The sequence below is a fragment of the Amblyomma maculatum genome, chromosome 10 (genome assembly GCF_055883805.1).
Source record: "Amblyomma maculatum isolate TAMU_Amacu chromosome 10, ASM5588380v1, whole genome shotgun sequence".
NCBI lineage: Eukaryota > Metazoa > Arthropoda > Arachnida > Ixodida > Ixodidae > Amblyomma > Amblyomma maculatum.
The window spans coordinates 50,316,106-50,331,480 of record NC_139353.1 but is presented as its reverse complement, the minus strand read 5'-3'; positions in this window follow the sequence as shown (position 1 = coordinate 50,331,480).

Here is a 15,375-nt window from a genome sequence, read left to right as displayed (position 1 = left end):
TATGTTGTACAGGCTCACCAATTCGTAAGGTGTAAGGCAATCTTCCACGTGATGCTTATTGGTCCCAACGAAGATAGCCGGGCCTCGCTGGAGCAGGGATACGGCATAACTGACAGCTGCACCTAACTGTACAGCTAGGTTTTGAACGTCCTCTGACATCGCTGGTGTCGGAAGCGTGCGATTACAGAGCTCCAGAGTCGAGGTTTGCCCTGTACCTCCACCAAATGTAGAATGGCGCTTTTTTGAAGGTGCAACTACCCGCTAGCTGTAGTAATAGTTGTGCCAATCTATCCACGCCTCACTAGGTTACAACTAACGTTCCATAAGTACAGAGCAAGTTTAACATCTATTCCGTTGCTTCTATTTCAAATACCAAGTTCGTTATCCCTGGATAGAATATTCTTATGCTCACGCCGCCTTCCTTTCTTTGCGTAGATCCCTGTCAAATTATCTTGCGACCCGTTGAAGTTTATTGCCGCCCAGCTCAGTGGTCTACCTTTATCGATGTCTCTCTTCTTTAAGGGAAAGAAGTTCGAACCTATTTTTAAGCGTTCAGTTTTATTATATTCTGAAGAGGAATAGTTATGTAATATAAAAACTTCTGGGGATCAGACAAGAGAACGGTAATTCGGTCGTTTCGCTGAAACTACATAAGAAAAAGGCAGGAGTGTCATTTGCACTCAACTTTTATGTTATGTTTCTACCGATTGCAGTCTGGTTGTCCGTTTCTGCTTATGCTATCACGTAGCTGTGACAGTGCTGAGGACAGCAAACGAAGAGACAGGGTTGCAGTCAAATTAGCTCTTTATTGAGCTGACTTGCGCCCTCAGAATAATTAAGCAACTCGGATGCGGCAATAACGGCAAGCGGTCTCGTCGGTCGTCGAACAAAGAATGGCCGTTCCACTCCTCCGCCATCAATTTCGAGTTGAGAAGAACCATCTAGAAAACACAGCAAAGGAGCCTGAAAAGGTCTCGAACGATGCTGAAACAATTGTGCTTCAACGTGATCGCTCGGAAAAGATCTTGGCGCATCTCGAACAACAACGAAAGAGATAAAGCTTTTTCCGGCGATGAAGAGCGAGAGCAAAACGTATAGTATTGATCCGTGATCATAATCACAGCGATAAGGCCGCATGCTGGAGACTGTTGAAAAAGAGCAAATAAAGATTGAAATGATTCGCGGCATTACCCCTCGTTTAAAATGTTATCGCCTCAATACTTCTCTACATTTTCTCTTGTGTTTCCTCTTCCTCGCTACTTATCAAGTACTCTACCAATGCAATGCTATTAGACCTTAGTTTTCAGCTTGTTCATTTCAAAGCCCCCCGTTCGTCTGTTCTTTTTAGGTCGTTGATCGGACTGTGCAGTCCTTTCTATTGCCGCGAAACCTTCAAAACAGTATTTGTTGTTTTTGGCGGCCGCCGGCATACAGGCTTTTCACTCTGATTCTGGACCGCGTATCGGTTCCGTAATCTTTGTTTGTTAATGCTCGATGTCGCGAGTCACACCTTTATCAGTTTTGTTGTAGCACAAGATGCACCGAGATCTGTCTCGAAGGTTCCGGCCACTCGGGTGTCTTTCCACAATGTTCCAGCCCGTGCTGGTAGCTGTTTGCGACGTTATCTAGATTGTTCTGTGCAGCCTTTAAATTGAGCGTTGCCGAGTGTGACGGGCATTCTTTGTTCGACGATCGACGAGCACGTTTGTTTCTATCGCCGCCGCCGAGTTGCTTAGTTCTTTTGCGGGCGCAAGTCAGCCCAAATAAACGGCTTCTTCAGTGCAATCATCGACTCTTCAATTGTGTCGTCGACCTCGTCACCACTACGTGACATCTGGTGGAGGTGCTGCCTTTGATCCTTCGAGCGAAGACCCAAGCCGTGTTCCTGCCGCCCTGAAAAGCCCGCCTACAGGTCACCGAGCCAGCCGCCGACTTCAAGGCCTACAACCCGAACATGGTCTGCTGCCTGATCCCATTCGCTCTCGGAAGACATCGACGCTGACAATGGCCCAGCCTACAGCACCGGTTGTTTTCGTCCAACCCCGTGAGCCCCCCTGCTTCCATGGACTACCGGATGAAGATGCGGGAGATTGGATGGACCTTTTCGACCGTGTGGCAGATTTCAACGGCTGGAACGACGCCGTGAAACTTAGGCAAGTTTACTTTGTTCTGCAAGGACATGCCCGAGTTTGGTTCGAAAATCATGAAGCAACTATGAATGATTGGGAGACTTTCAAGGAAGCGTTTCTTACTGCCTTTTCAAGCGTCGTCCGAAAGGAAAGAGCCAAGGCCCTCCTTCAGTCAAGACTTCAACTTACTGACGAGCCTCTCCTGGCATACGCTGAGGAGATGAAGCGCCTCTTTCGCCGCGCCGACCCTAACATGACCGAATTAGAGAGGGTCAAATTTTTAATGCGAGGCGTCAAAGAATCGCTTTTTGCAAGCCTTGTCCGAAATCCGCCAAAAACCGTGGCGGAATTTGAAACGGAGGCGTCTACTATCGAGAAGACGTTGGCCACCCGGATGCGCCACTACGAGCGACCGCTTCAGCCGGACTGCTCAAACCACTACCCCAACGCATCCACAAGCGGAGAGAACCTTCGGGACCTCATCCGAGAGATTGTGCGAGAAGAGCTCCGCCGACTGATGCCATCATCGCAACAACCGCAGGTGGCGACGCTCGCGGACGTCATCCGTGAAGAAGTCCAGCAGGCGCTGGGCGTTCCACAAGCGACGGCTGCGACTGTTCCAGCACACGAGGCAACAGCGATGAACTACGCTGGTGCATTACGTCGCCCTCCGCCCCGACGTGATGACTTCCCGAGCCCTCGCCGCAACCGTCCTGTTCCCGAAAGCCGCCCCTTGGCCCCCGCCCGCCAAGCCTACCAACGACCCCCAAGCCCCAGAAAGTGCGACGCCTGGAGGACAGCAAACAACCGACCGCTCTGCTTCCATTGTGGTGAGGCAGGACACATCCTCCGTCACTGCCCGTACAGGCGGATCGGCCTCCGTGGTTTCGCTGTCGACGCCGCACGACCCCGTCCTGGCGAGCGACCACAGGAAATCAACGACTTCCTGCGCAGCGGAGAGCACTCGTCGCCAAGGCGTCTATCACGATCACCATCGCCGTACAATGCCCGATTTGCGTCGCCGGGCCGCAGTTACGTGCAAGGACGGTCTCCTAGCCCCCGTAGGGCAAACTAAAGGCAGCAACCTTTGGAGGTGAGGTTGCTCAACGGCGAAAAGACGAAGATCCTCCGCCGCCGACGACCACTAACGACGACGCAACCATTTCATCGCCGCTCCACACGACGTCATCGATGACATCACGACCATACTGCAAGCAGACAACACCGCCCAGAGCAGTAACTACGGTATGCCCCGGCCACGACCTGAAGAAACGACGGAGCCGAGATCGGACACTAAGGCCCACGTGCAATGCGAGGACGCGAACAAGTGACCTTGAAGTTGATATCGACGGTCGCAGAGTCACTGCCCTAGTAGACACCGGAGCTGACAATTCAGTCATTAGTGGACCGCTAGCCTCTCAGCTCAGAAAAGTTACCACCGCTTGGGATGGCCCGCTGATTCGCACCGCAGGTGGCAATCTGATTACTCCATCGGGACGATGCATTGCAAGAATAACCGTAAATGGGCGTACTTACCCCACCAGCTTTGTGGCCTTGCAGCAGTGCTCCCGCGACGTGATTTTGGGCATGGACTTCCTAAATGAACATAGGGCTATCATCGACTTGCGATCCAAGCTCATCAGGCTCTCTGCAGACAAAGCCATTCCTGCTACGACGACGTTGATGCAACACATCGCTCTAAACATCCTCGATGAAGAATTGACCGTCCCGCCCCGATCAAGCATCGCAGTCTGCGTAAGTAGCGCAAACATCGAAACCGCTGAAGGCATCGTCGAAGGAAATATCCAATTACTCTTAGAACGAGGTGTCGGCATCGCAAGAGGCATCGCGAAATTCCGGAGAGGTCGAGCTCAGGTGCTGGTAACAAACTTCACCGAAGAATACCGGCATCTCAACAAGGGCACGACAATCGCTTTTTTCGACGAATTAGCCGACCTCAAAGATGTATTCGCCCTCCACGACCAAACGCTGGAAGACGCACCGCACCAATTCCGTCAACCCAAATTTGACATCAACCCGGCATTGACCCACAGCAGGAAAGACCAGATTCTCAGTCTTCTTCGAAGCTACGGGGAGTGCTTCTCGTCATCATCGAAGGTACGACAAGCACCACTGGCCAAGCACCACATTAAAACGGACCAACATGCCCGACCTCTGCGCCAAAGCCCTTATCGTGTATCGCCGCGAGAACGCCAGGCCATTCGCGATCAAGTTGAGGAAATGCTGCGTGATGACGTAATCCAGCCCTCGAACAGCCCCTGGGCGGCACCAGTCGTTTTGGTCAAGAAGAAAGACAGCACACTTCGCTTCTGCGTTGATTACCGCCGCTTGAATAGCATAACGAAGAAGGATGTCTACCCGCTTCCCCGCATCGACGACACTCTCGACCGGCTCTGCAATGCAAGGTACTTCTCATCGATGGACCTGAAGAGCGGAGATTGGCAAATTGAGGTCGACGAAAGAGATCGCGAGAAGACCGCATTCATCTAACCGGACGGCCTTTATGAGTTCAAGGTGATGCCATTTGGCCTCTGCTCCGCACCAGCCACGTTTCAACGAGTAATGGACACAGTCTTGGCAGGCTTGAAGTGGCAAATTTGTTTGGTATATTTGGACGACGTCGTTGTTTTCTCGTCAACCTTTGAAGACCACCTCAAACGACTACAGACAGTATTGGAAGCCATCAAGTCATCGGGACTAACAATAAAAGCAGAGAAGTGTCACTTCGCCTACGAAGAACTCCGGTTCCTAGGTCACATAGTTAGCAAGGACGGTATTCGCCCAGACCCGGAGAAAACAGCTGCAATCGCACAATTCCCACCGCCTGCCGACAAGAAAGCTGTGCGCCGATTTCTTGGGCTGTGCGCTTATTATCGACGATTTGTCAGAAACTTTTCGCGGATCGCCGAACCGTTGACGCAGCTTACAAAGGCTGACGTACCTTTTAAATGGGAAGCGCCGCAAGGAGAAGCCTTCGATGAACTCAAGCGCCGCCTGCAATGCCCTCCTGTACTTAGCCACTTTGATGAAAACGCCGAGACCGAAATTCACACCGACGCGAGCAGTGTGGGCCTAGGAGCCGTTCTCGTCCAGAAGAGTGCCGGACAGGAGAAAGTAATCGCCTACGCTAGCAGGTCACTCACAAAAGCCGAAGCCAATTACTCGACGACCGAGAAGGAGTGCCTTGCAATCATCTGGGCCACTTCTAAGTTTCGTCCATACCTATACGGCCGACCATTCAAGGTGGTAAGCGACCATCACGCGCTCTGCTGGCTGGCTAATTTGAAAGATCCCTCTGGCCGCCTTGCCAGATGGAGCCTACGACTTCAAGAATTTGACATGACTGTTGTCTGTAAGTCGGGCCGAAAGCATTCCGACGCAGATTGCTTATCCCGCGCTCCCGTCGATGCTCCCCCGAAGGACGATGACGACGACGCCTTTTTGGGACCGGTAAGCGCCAGCAGTTTCGCAGAACAACAGCGATCAGACCCTGAGCTGAAAGCGCTAGCCGATTACTTGGAAGGAAAGACCGCTTCCCCTCCTGGTGTGTTCAGGCGACATTTATCATCCTTCACGTTAAGCAATGGCCTCCTCGTGAAGAACTTTGCACCCAACAAGACCGCGCAGCTTCTCGTAGTGCCTAAAACCCTTCGGCAAGAAATTCTGCAGGCGTTGCACGACGAGCCCACAGCAGGCCACCTCGGATTTGCGCGCACGTTGCGTCGAATCCAGGAGAATTACTGGCCGCGACTGCCTGCCGAAGTTTCCCACTACGTGAAGACGTGTCGTGAGTGCCAACGACGCAAGACGCCGCCGATCAGACCAGCAGGACTACTAAACCCGATTCCGCCCCCAATCATGCCCTTTCAACAAATTGGGATGGATCTCCTTGGCCCCTTTCCATCTTCGTCTATGGGTAACAAGTGGATCATCGTGGCCACTGACTACCTTACCCGTTACGCCGAAGCAAAAGCACTGCCCAATGGTACCGCGGCAGAAGTCGCCAAATTTTTTTGTCGAACAAATCCTCTTGCGACACGGCGCCCCAGAAGTGCTCATCACGGACCGAGGAACGGCTTTTACGGCAGAGTTGACGCAAGCCATCCTGGAATACAGTCACACAAGCCATCGACGAACAACTACGTACCATCCCCAGACCAATGGCCTTACGGAGCGCCTGAACAAAACGATCGCGGACATGATCGCTATGTACGTCGACGCTGAACACAAGACCTGGGACGCCATCTTGCCGTACGTGATCTTCGCGTATACCACGGCAATCCAGGAGACGACCAGAGCGACCCCGTTCAAGCTTGTGTACGGTAGGGAGCCCACGACGACGCTACGACGCTCGACGCTATGCTACCGCACGTTACCAACGAGGACAACCTCGACGTCGCCGCCTACCTGCAGCGTGCAGAGGAAGCTCGACGACTCGCACGGCTGCGTATTAAATACCAACAGCGCACCGACAGCCGACGATACAACTTACGACGACGTCACGCAGAGCACAATCCAGGGGACCAAGTGTGGGTTTGGACATCAATTCGCCGTCGTGGACTTAGTGAAAAGTTGTTGCGTCGATACTTTGGGCCGTACAAAATCATTCGCCGCGTCGGACCACTGGAAAATGAAGTCATTCCCGACGGAACTTCAGCATCACAACGGCGACGCGCACGCCCAGAAATTGTACATGTTGTACGACTGAAGCCTTATTACGCACGTTAAACAATCTGTGGTGTTTAAACTTCGCAGTGTTTATGTTTAAGTTGCTTTGTTTTGGAACATCGAGGCGATGTTTTTTAAGGGGGGAGTAATGCCGCGAAACCTTCAAAACAGTATTTGTTGTTTTTGGCGGCCGCCGGCATACAGGTTTATCACTCTGATTCTGGACCGCGTATCGGTTCCGTAATCTTTGTTTGTTAATGCTCGATGTCGCGAGTCACACCTTTATCAGTTTTGTTGTAGCACAAGATGCACCGAGATCTGTCTCGAAGGTTCCGGCCACTCGGGTGTCTTTCCACAATGTTCCAGCCCGTGCTGGTAGCTGTTTGCGACGTTATCTAGATTGTTCTGTGCAGCCTTTAAATTGAGCGTTGCCGAGTGTGACGGGCATTCTTTGTTCGACGATCGACGAGCACGTTTGTTTCTATCGCCGCCGCCGTGTTGCTTAGTTCTTTTGCGGGCGCAAGTCAGCCCAAATAAACGGTTTCTTCAGTGCAATCATCGACCCTTCAATTGTGTCGTCGACCTCGTCACCACTACGTGACACTATGAGTAACTTACAAAGCAATCCCCAAAACGAAATTGATGTATGTGAGGTTATTCTTACTAGTGAATAGTTATTGAATACGGCTGCTTTAATGTTTTTTTGCAGCTTATCACAGCTAGTTAACACTAATAAATGTGCTTGACTTAACCGCAGTGGTGAGCACAGAGAGACAGAGAAAGAAGTGAAACACTGAGAGATGCTCTTTAATAAAATTAGCTGGGGATTAGCTTTTGTTAAATCCGGTAGGTTAAGTAAGCAAAGCCGACGTAGCTTCTCTTTCTGTTCTTTCTTCTCCTTCTTCTTCTTCTGCTTCTGCGGCGCGGCGTGGTTACCGACGGGGTTTACCCGATGGCTTGAAGAGGGACCCCATCTGCAGTCGCTGTAGTCAAACTTGGCTACCAGCCGGGTTTACGCGACGGGCTGAAAACTGGCATAGTATTGCTTACGCAATACAAAACCGAAATTTTAGACTGTGTTGATGTTCACTGACATGCTACTCTTCATGGGGTAGGGGGATTAGGGAATCAAAATGACTGTTGTTTACCTGTGGTTAAACCGGGTTGAATTGCATTAGCAATACCTCCATGGCTGCGCTTATGCTTCAACATGTAGTGTACCTCATGTTGTAGCTTGAGATGTTGAAGCGGGGCTTTAAATGTGGGCTGGCAGAAGCTGCCAACTTGAGTCTCTTGTTTCACACGTGACGGTTATGTCAGAATGAGCCTGCCAAGACTCTGGCATTCACGCTACCCCTATAGGCCACTGAGGCATGTTCATACGACTTGTTTAAAGCCGTATTCGGCGCGGCGGCTGCTCAAGATCAAACATGGCCCTTCTCAGGATTACACGACGGGCTAAAACCTGGCGTTCGTTGGCGTACGCTGGACATTACATTCGCGGAGAATATAGAATACAGACTCAATTGAGCCACAATTGTCACAACACGGACTGTCTGCTTGCTTGAGACGCAGGTGCTTTGAGACGGAGATGATGATCATTTGTTTACAGATGATGCCGAAGCCCAAGTGGTAGTCTTAATTTCAGATGTTGGTCTATGGAATGAAGAAAGGGATAATAATGAATTGGCAAGTTCCAAAGTCGGTTCTTCGCATCCTGGGTATATGGCTTGGCGAGTTTAGACGCATCCGATTTTGAGAAGTAGATGCGCTTACAGTTGTGATGTAGTAGACTTTTGCGGGCATCATTGTCTGCTCCCTCGGTCGCCAGGATGCCGCACTGAGCCGGAGCCCACTAAAAATTATAATGTGACATTCAGTAACAGCGAAGTGGGGCAGGTATCCAATGTCATAAGAAATCGGCTGGTGATTTGTTCTCTTCAATAAGTTTGGCATGGTTTGTAGCGCGCCATGCAAATCCGCAAAAAATATCCATCGCCCTGTGTTATGGCGCATAATATAGAACAGAATTTTTTTTTATTCCGTATACTTCTGCTGTGGTGGAGAGTGCACTACGCTGTAGACACCACGACTGCATTTGTCTTAAGGAGGGCACATAAAGACCGCATGAAGAGAAGTCGTGGTTAAGTTGAACTATCAGTGAAGATGTGTGTACTTCCGAATACTGCTCAGCTAAATATGTCAGAGCAGCTTGTAGCAGCGGAGCCTGCGGCATGTCATTCTTCGCAGTAGCACCCGGTAGGAGCTTCTTGATTTTGAGAGGTGAGAATGTACAATAGAAAAGGCTAGAGCCAACAATTTACGAGACTGACTGATGGCAGGTAGGTACCATAGCTGAAAGCCGGAATTGCTTGGGGTATATGGACTCGATGTAGGAAATGTTTTTTTCCTTTAAGTACATGGCGCAGATGGATCAAAATAGCTTCCTGTGCGGTAATGACTTCGAGCGGTAGAAACCCTGCTTCCCTCAACTGTTCCCAACGTGGAGGAGCTATTTGGGATGCCAAGACAGATTTATATATCTATTTATTTATTTATTTAATTACAATACCCTCAGGACCCGTAAAGGCATTGAAGAGGGGAGTGGGTTGACAACAAAACAAAATAGGCATAACCGTATCGTTTACAAGGATATGAATTTCAAAAATATCTAAAATACAACAATAAATACAAAAAAGTATATATGCAATAAAAAGCAGTGCAAAACTCCTGTCAGTATACAATATTAGCTAAAGCAGCACGAAAATTTGAGCTATCATTGATGGAAATAATATCTGCGGGAAGGTGGTTCCATTCAGTCGATGTTCGGGGTATGAATGACTGTAAGAAAGCGTGTGTATTCATCTATCGAGGCCGATTTTATGATGATGGTCAATGCGATGGGATACATAGTGAGGTTGAAAAAAGAATTCGTCACTCAGGCTAGGATGAGGATAGAGCTTGTGGAACAGGACTAAGCGAGATATTTTGTGACGTGATCTTAATGATGGAAGTTGAAGGTCGGACTTCATGGCTGTAATACATTCGATTCGGCTTTAATTGGAATAAATGAAACAGACGGAGTTACTTTAAACAAGTTCTATAGCGGTGATCAGTTTTTCATAACCTGGATCCCATACAGATGATGCATACTCTAGGGCGTATTAGTGTTTTATATAGCAATAACTTTAACGACGATGGAGCTTTGGAAAAGGTACGGCGTAAGTAACCAAGCATGCGGTTAGCGTTGTTAATTACATATTCAATATGGGTTGTCCACGTGAGGTTAATGAAATAATTATGCCCAGATACGAGTTTGCGGATTCCAAAGGAACGTTATTCAAATAGTAAACATGCGGGTCATTAGAAATCCTTGTTACACGTATGCATTTACATTTACTAATATTAAGTTGCATTAACCATTTTTCACACAAGGTAGCAATCGCAGTGAGATCAGTTTGAAGACAGTTAATATCATCTGGGTTTTTAATTTCGCTAAAAATAACGCCATCATCGGCAAAGAGGTGTATGTTAGAAGTTATCTTAGAGGGCAGGTCGTTGATGTAAATTAAAAAAAGTAAAGCTCCCTGTACGGATCCTTGAGGTACACCGGAGTTCACATCAGAAAGCGAAGAGTTATGACCGCTAACTGATACGAATTGTGAGCGGTTAGAAAGAAAGCATTCAATCCATTTTAAAACGTTTGGCTTAACGTTAAAATGACGAAGTGTGTGGAGCAGCAGGTTATGACAAACCTTGTCGAAAGCCTTAGAAAATTGCTGCACCCAGCATCCTATTATTATATGTGTACGTTTTATGCTACATTAGCAAGCATTTTTTGCCAGCCTCCACTCTGCATGTACTCCACCAGTAAGCAATAAAGAGTTGTAATGGTTGGGCAGGTGAAACGGGTAGTTCTGCGGTAGCTTTGCAAGAGCTTTATAGCTAACCTTATCATTTCCCGGAGACATTCTCTTGTTTGACTCAGCGATAGCAGTGTTTAGTTCAGTCATTGTGAACGGTTGGTTCATCCCAGGCACGGCTGCCTGTGGGAGGCTCGATTGGCAATTTATTTTCAGATACGTATACAAAAGGCGCACGCCAAGGCATATTTTTGTCCTCATGTTCAAGGTAAGCCGAAAAAGAAACTGATAAACCTCCACAAGTCCCTCACAATAAGTAGATGTACATATAGATTTTCCAAATGTCCCTATGTCAATATCTGTATTTATCATTAGAGAGCTTGGTGCGCAGTTGACACCAACGCGAAAATGAACTTTCTTGCCCTGTGAACCTTCCACAACCCAAACAGCATGTCTTAAATATTATTGTCTAAGAAATATCATCAGAGAAATGAAAAGGAAGTCGCTATACAATAATAGCGCACCAGTTGAGTACTGTGCAGCAAGTCATTTTAGGATTAATGACGGAATAGCACAAAATCAATGAGCAATATGAAAATATAAATTCAATAAATCCGCTAGAACATAGGGCATAATGAATGGGAAAGTGTATACTCCAACGCTTGCTGATCGCTCTCTTGGTGCAATTGCCCACACGGAAGCTAGATATATACTAACAGACTCAAAAACTGCACTACAAAATTTCGCACGTGGGCGAGTTCATGTTTCTGCTTTTTGCATACTGACCTCGCCCAATGCCAACCCGCCCCGCCACGTGGAGCTTATCTGGGTGCCTGCGCACTCGGGGAACCCTGGCAACGAGGCCGCCAACAGCTTAGCCCGAAGTCTAATACGCCGGGCACAGGTGGTCCCCACGTCGGCGTTCTCCCGGGAGTGAGTGCACACGTTTAAAGACATGACTCAGACCTACCGGGTCGAGAGATAGATCTACCCCCACCTCACTCCTCCCTCACCAATCACCACCAACCACTATGGCGCCGCCTCCAGACGCGAACCCTCCCATCCCCTTACATTAGGTCCCGTCACCACCCCACTATCACCGACCCCTCCTGCACCCTTTGCAACCACCCCACTGCCACCCTCGCCCACATTCTATTCCAATGCCCGGCGGATCCTCTCCCGCGGGGTCTGGAGCACTTCACTACCTGGGAGGAATGGCAGACCCTGCTACGCTCTGAGGACCCGGTCCGGTAAAGACCGCCACAGACCGAGCTGCCGACGTCATGAACTGTAGGAACATGAACGTTTGAGTGTAGTGGGGCCGTGTGGGGGCCCAGGGGCCTACGCGCCCCGAACTCCTCTGTTAGAATAAATGTTTTTACTACTACTACTCTCAGGGATTGCATTCCGGACCCACGTGGCGTGCTTCGTCTTCCACGTGCACATGGGCAGCCACAAACTGGTGCCTTCGTTCCGAAGGACAGGCTGCTGCGAAACAGAGGCTAGCATTTCTTCAAAGGACGCTCTACCTGCTACTCTGGACAAGTTTCAGTTGTTACTATCTCACAAAATGACCGCGTCCCGCAAGCTCATCGAAAGCGATGTCTTCACTGTACCAGACATTCAAGGTGCCGTTTGTCCGTAACATTAGGGTGATGACTTCATCTCCAAAGGAGTCGCTGATTCATTCGCATGCACAAAACTAAATTTTGTTATCACCTTCTGCGTTTACGAACGTTGCTCCTGCTAACTTCTCTGTGTTTAAGCTAGTGCGCAGTAAACAAACAAAAACAATAAAGTTTTGACACTGCGTGATTATGCGAATCTACGTTCGCAGACTTGGTCAGTGTTCTTAACTGAGATGATTGAGTAGTATCAAAGTTTTACACCTCTCACAAACCGAAGGCGTTGTGACATTGTTATGAGCGGAAACAAGTACATTATGGTTACCTTGCATTGGAATATAACCGCGCTGTTAAGCATGGCCTGACTAACATCTGAAGGAATTAAGATTATGGAGGTTTGTTGTTTTCTTGTGGTAACCCTAAATATAATATTGGTCAATGCCCATAACAGAGACCAGAGAAATAACCGCAGCATCACAGAAACGCGTGTAATCGCCTTCTAAAGAACTAGAATAGGCCTATCGATTTCCTACATACCTTAATGCTTCCCTTACTTCAGTGGCGAAATGCTTAAAGTAGAAACATATTATACGGCTCAATGTTCCAGTTCAATGTCCTGTATTGCTATAAGGCCAAATGTGCAGCAAACGCGCCTAAGTGTTGCAATCATCATTACTAACATACGGCTTAAAAAAGCAACTGAAAACATGCGCGAATCCCTGTTATTGTAACTACCCCTCCTCACGTCAGGATCGGATTTGCAGCCTTTCCAGGAATCCCGAGTACCTACCAGCATTCACAACAAATTTTTATGCGTGCTAGTGACGATAACAGAAACCACAAAAGATGGGTTTCTAGAAAAAACGGCTCCAGCTTCGAATTTGCTTTTCATACCTGCCATGCAATCAATGCATTTCAAACCAAACCAGCTGCGCTTTGCAAGATGCCCCGACTGCTCCGCTGGCCGTTCGCGCACAACGGCTGTCAGTGATCGTATATAGTGTTGAAAGCAGCAAAGCAGCAGATGCTGAAATTCTGTAGTGAAGAGAAAAAGCCACAGCAGCGCAACTTAACGTGGCGCTTGCTCGTTTCAAACATACCAGACGGGGCAATACAACGCTCTAGCGCCGCTTATTTGTATAACTTTAACATTGAATGTAAGAATTTCGTGACTTATAAACGATCTGTTTACGCAGTTTCTGTACGCTGATTTTAAAGCCCGTTTCGGGTAGCTCGAGTGCGTGTCAACTTTCTCGGTCAGGATATTTCCGCCACTCTCGAAGGCAACTGTGCACATACAGCGCATTCTCATGCCATCCATTTCAACTCTTTTGAATGTGTAAAAAGATTATGTATAATATCATGAACATTCTATTTGGGAGCACATTGTTTAGGTTGTCAGCACAAGCCAGCTTTGAGAAGAGCCAAGATTCAGAAGAATGCCACAAAACTGGCACCTTGTGCAGTGAGTGGCGCCAGGGAGCAGGAGCTTGCAGGCGGCCAAGTCAAACGTGCCTAGAATACGAGGTATCTTGTGTGGTGTGATGCCACTGGATGTACTGGTATATCATGTATGTTTCCTGCCTTCCATCGAGTGGACTTTGCGCGTCTGTGGTACGTGCTGGCATTGTTCGGTTCATTTTTTGATGCGTTAAACCAACAACGTATCAGAGCACATTTTGCGAGGCAAAGATATATTATACAGAACAACACAAAGTACCAGATGAATTTTTGCGTCGTATAAATTCGATCGAGAAACAAAAAAGCACTTCCTAATTAACCCACGCACTAGCGCTAAAACAAAGCACACAAAAGTACTTTAGTCGCCAGTGTCGTCAATAAATTCCTTCGCATTCCATACATACTTTTTAGATGTGTTAGACTAACCCCAATATCCTCCTCTCCGTGGGGACACCAAACATCAAATTTCATGATAATAAAACTCTAGTGCTTACCGTTGGTGTTTAAGGTGGGAGTCTATAATCATGTGCTGAAGGCAATGTTTCGCCGGACTCAAATGTTTCGCCTTTGATAGGCCGACCATGAAGAAGGACAGCTGTGACATGATTCTCTTGGAGAAGTGCGCATGCTCCTTAGTGTCGTTTCGTCATCGTCGTCCTGTGCGCCTTACGCATTGAAAGCATACGGAGTGAGAAAGCGACTGCTTTTCTCTTGTGTTACACGGCTGCAATGCAGGTTGTAGCACTGTTATGCCATCGCAGTCCAAGACAACAAACGAACTTCTGAGGACACTTTTATGTGTCGTCGATAGCGGTGCTGAGGTTCGTCTGCAATAACGTCAATGAGGTTCATCAGTAATTACAGCACAGCATTACTGAAGCCATCAGGCCCATTGGGCACTGCCTGACCGTAGCACAGTTGTTTTTACTGACGGACGTACTAGAGCGAATCTCACTAATTTTGAAAGTTGCCGAGTTCAACTCAGGACAGTCATAGATAGGGCAGCAGTAGCGTGGACCTTGGCTTCGAGATGTGTCAAACGTTAAGCTGACCGACGTAGATTTCCTGTGTCATTATCGACTGATACAAATGCTTTCATGCTGCTTTTGCGACGAGGTAGGCGACGGCTAATGTCTGCGAAGAATAAGCGGATCACCTCATATTCTGAGAGTCGAAGAGTGCGTCCTTTGATTTCCCGTCTTAAATGCACTATTTTATGGAAGAAAATTACTCTGTAATCACATTTTTTGCACCCGGCCAGTACTGCCAGTCTCGAGTTGCCTGTGTATTCGCACGCCTAATGCACGACAGTGCGGCTTTGCTGGTTAGTATCTTGCGATTAAATAACTTAAATCCCTTCTTTAGCCCAGATCTTCATAGTGACGTCATTCGAACAGCAACACATGATCGCGTACTGCACATATAATTGAAGAAATTGTAAGCTGATTGCCAAAAGCGTATGCGAGAAACACGAAGCTACAGTACGGGGGCGTCTATGATGTGTTTCTGATTCACCGACTTCCAGTAGATCCTGATTTAAATCACCTATGAAGGGTTTGTGAAAACGAAATATTCTCGAATGAGGTATCCATCCACTTCTTCCATCGT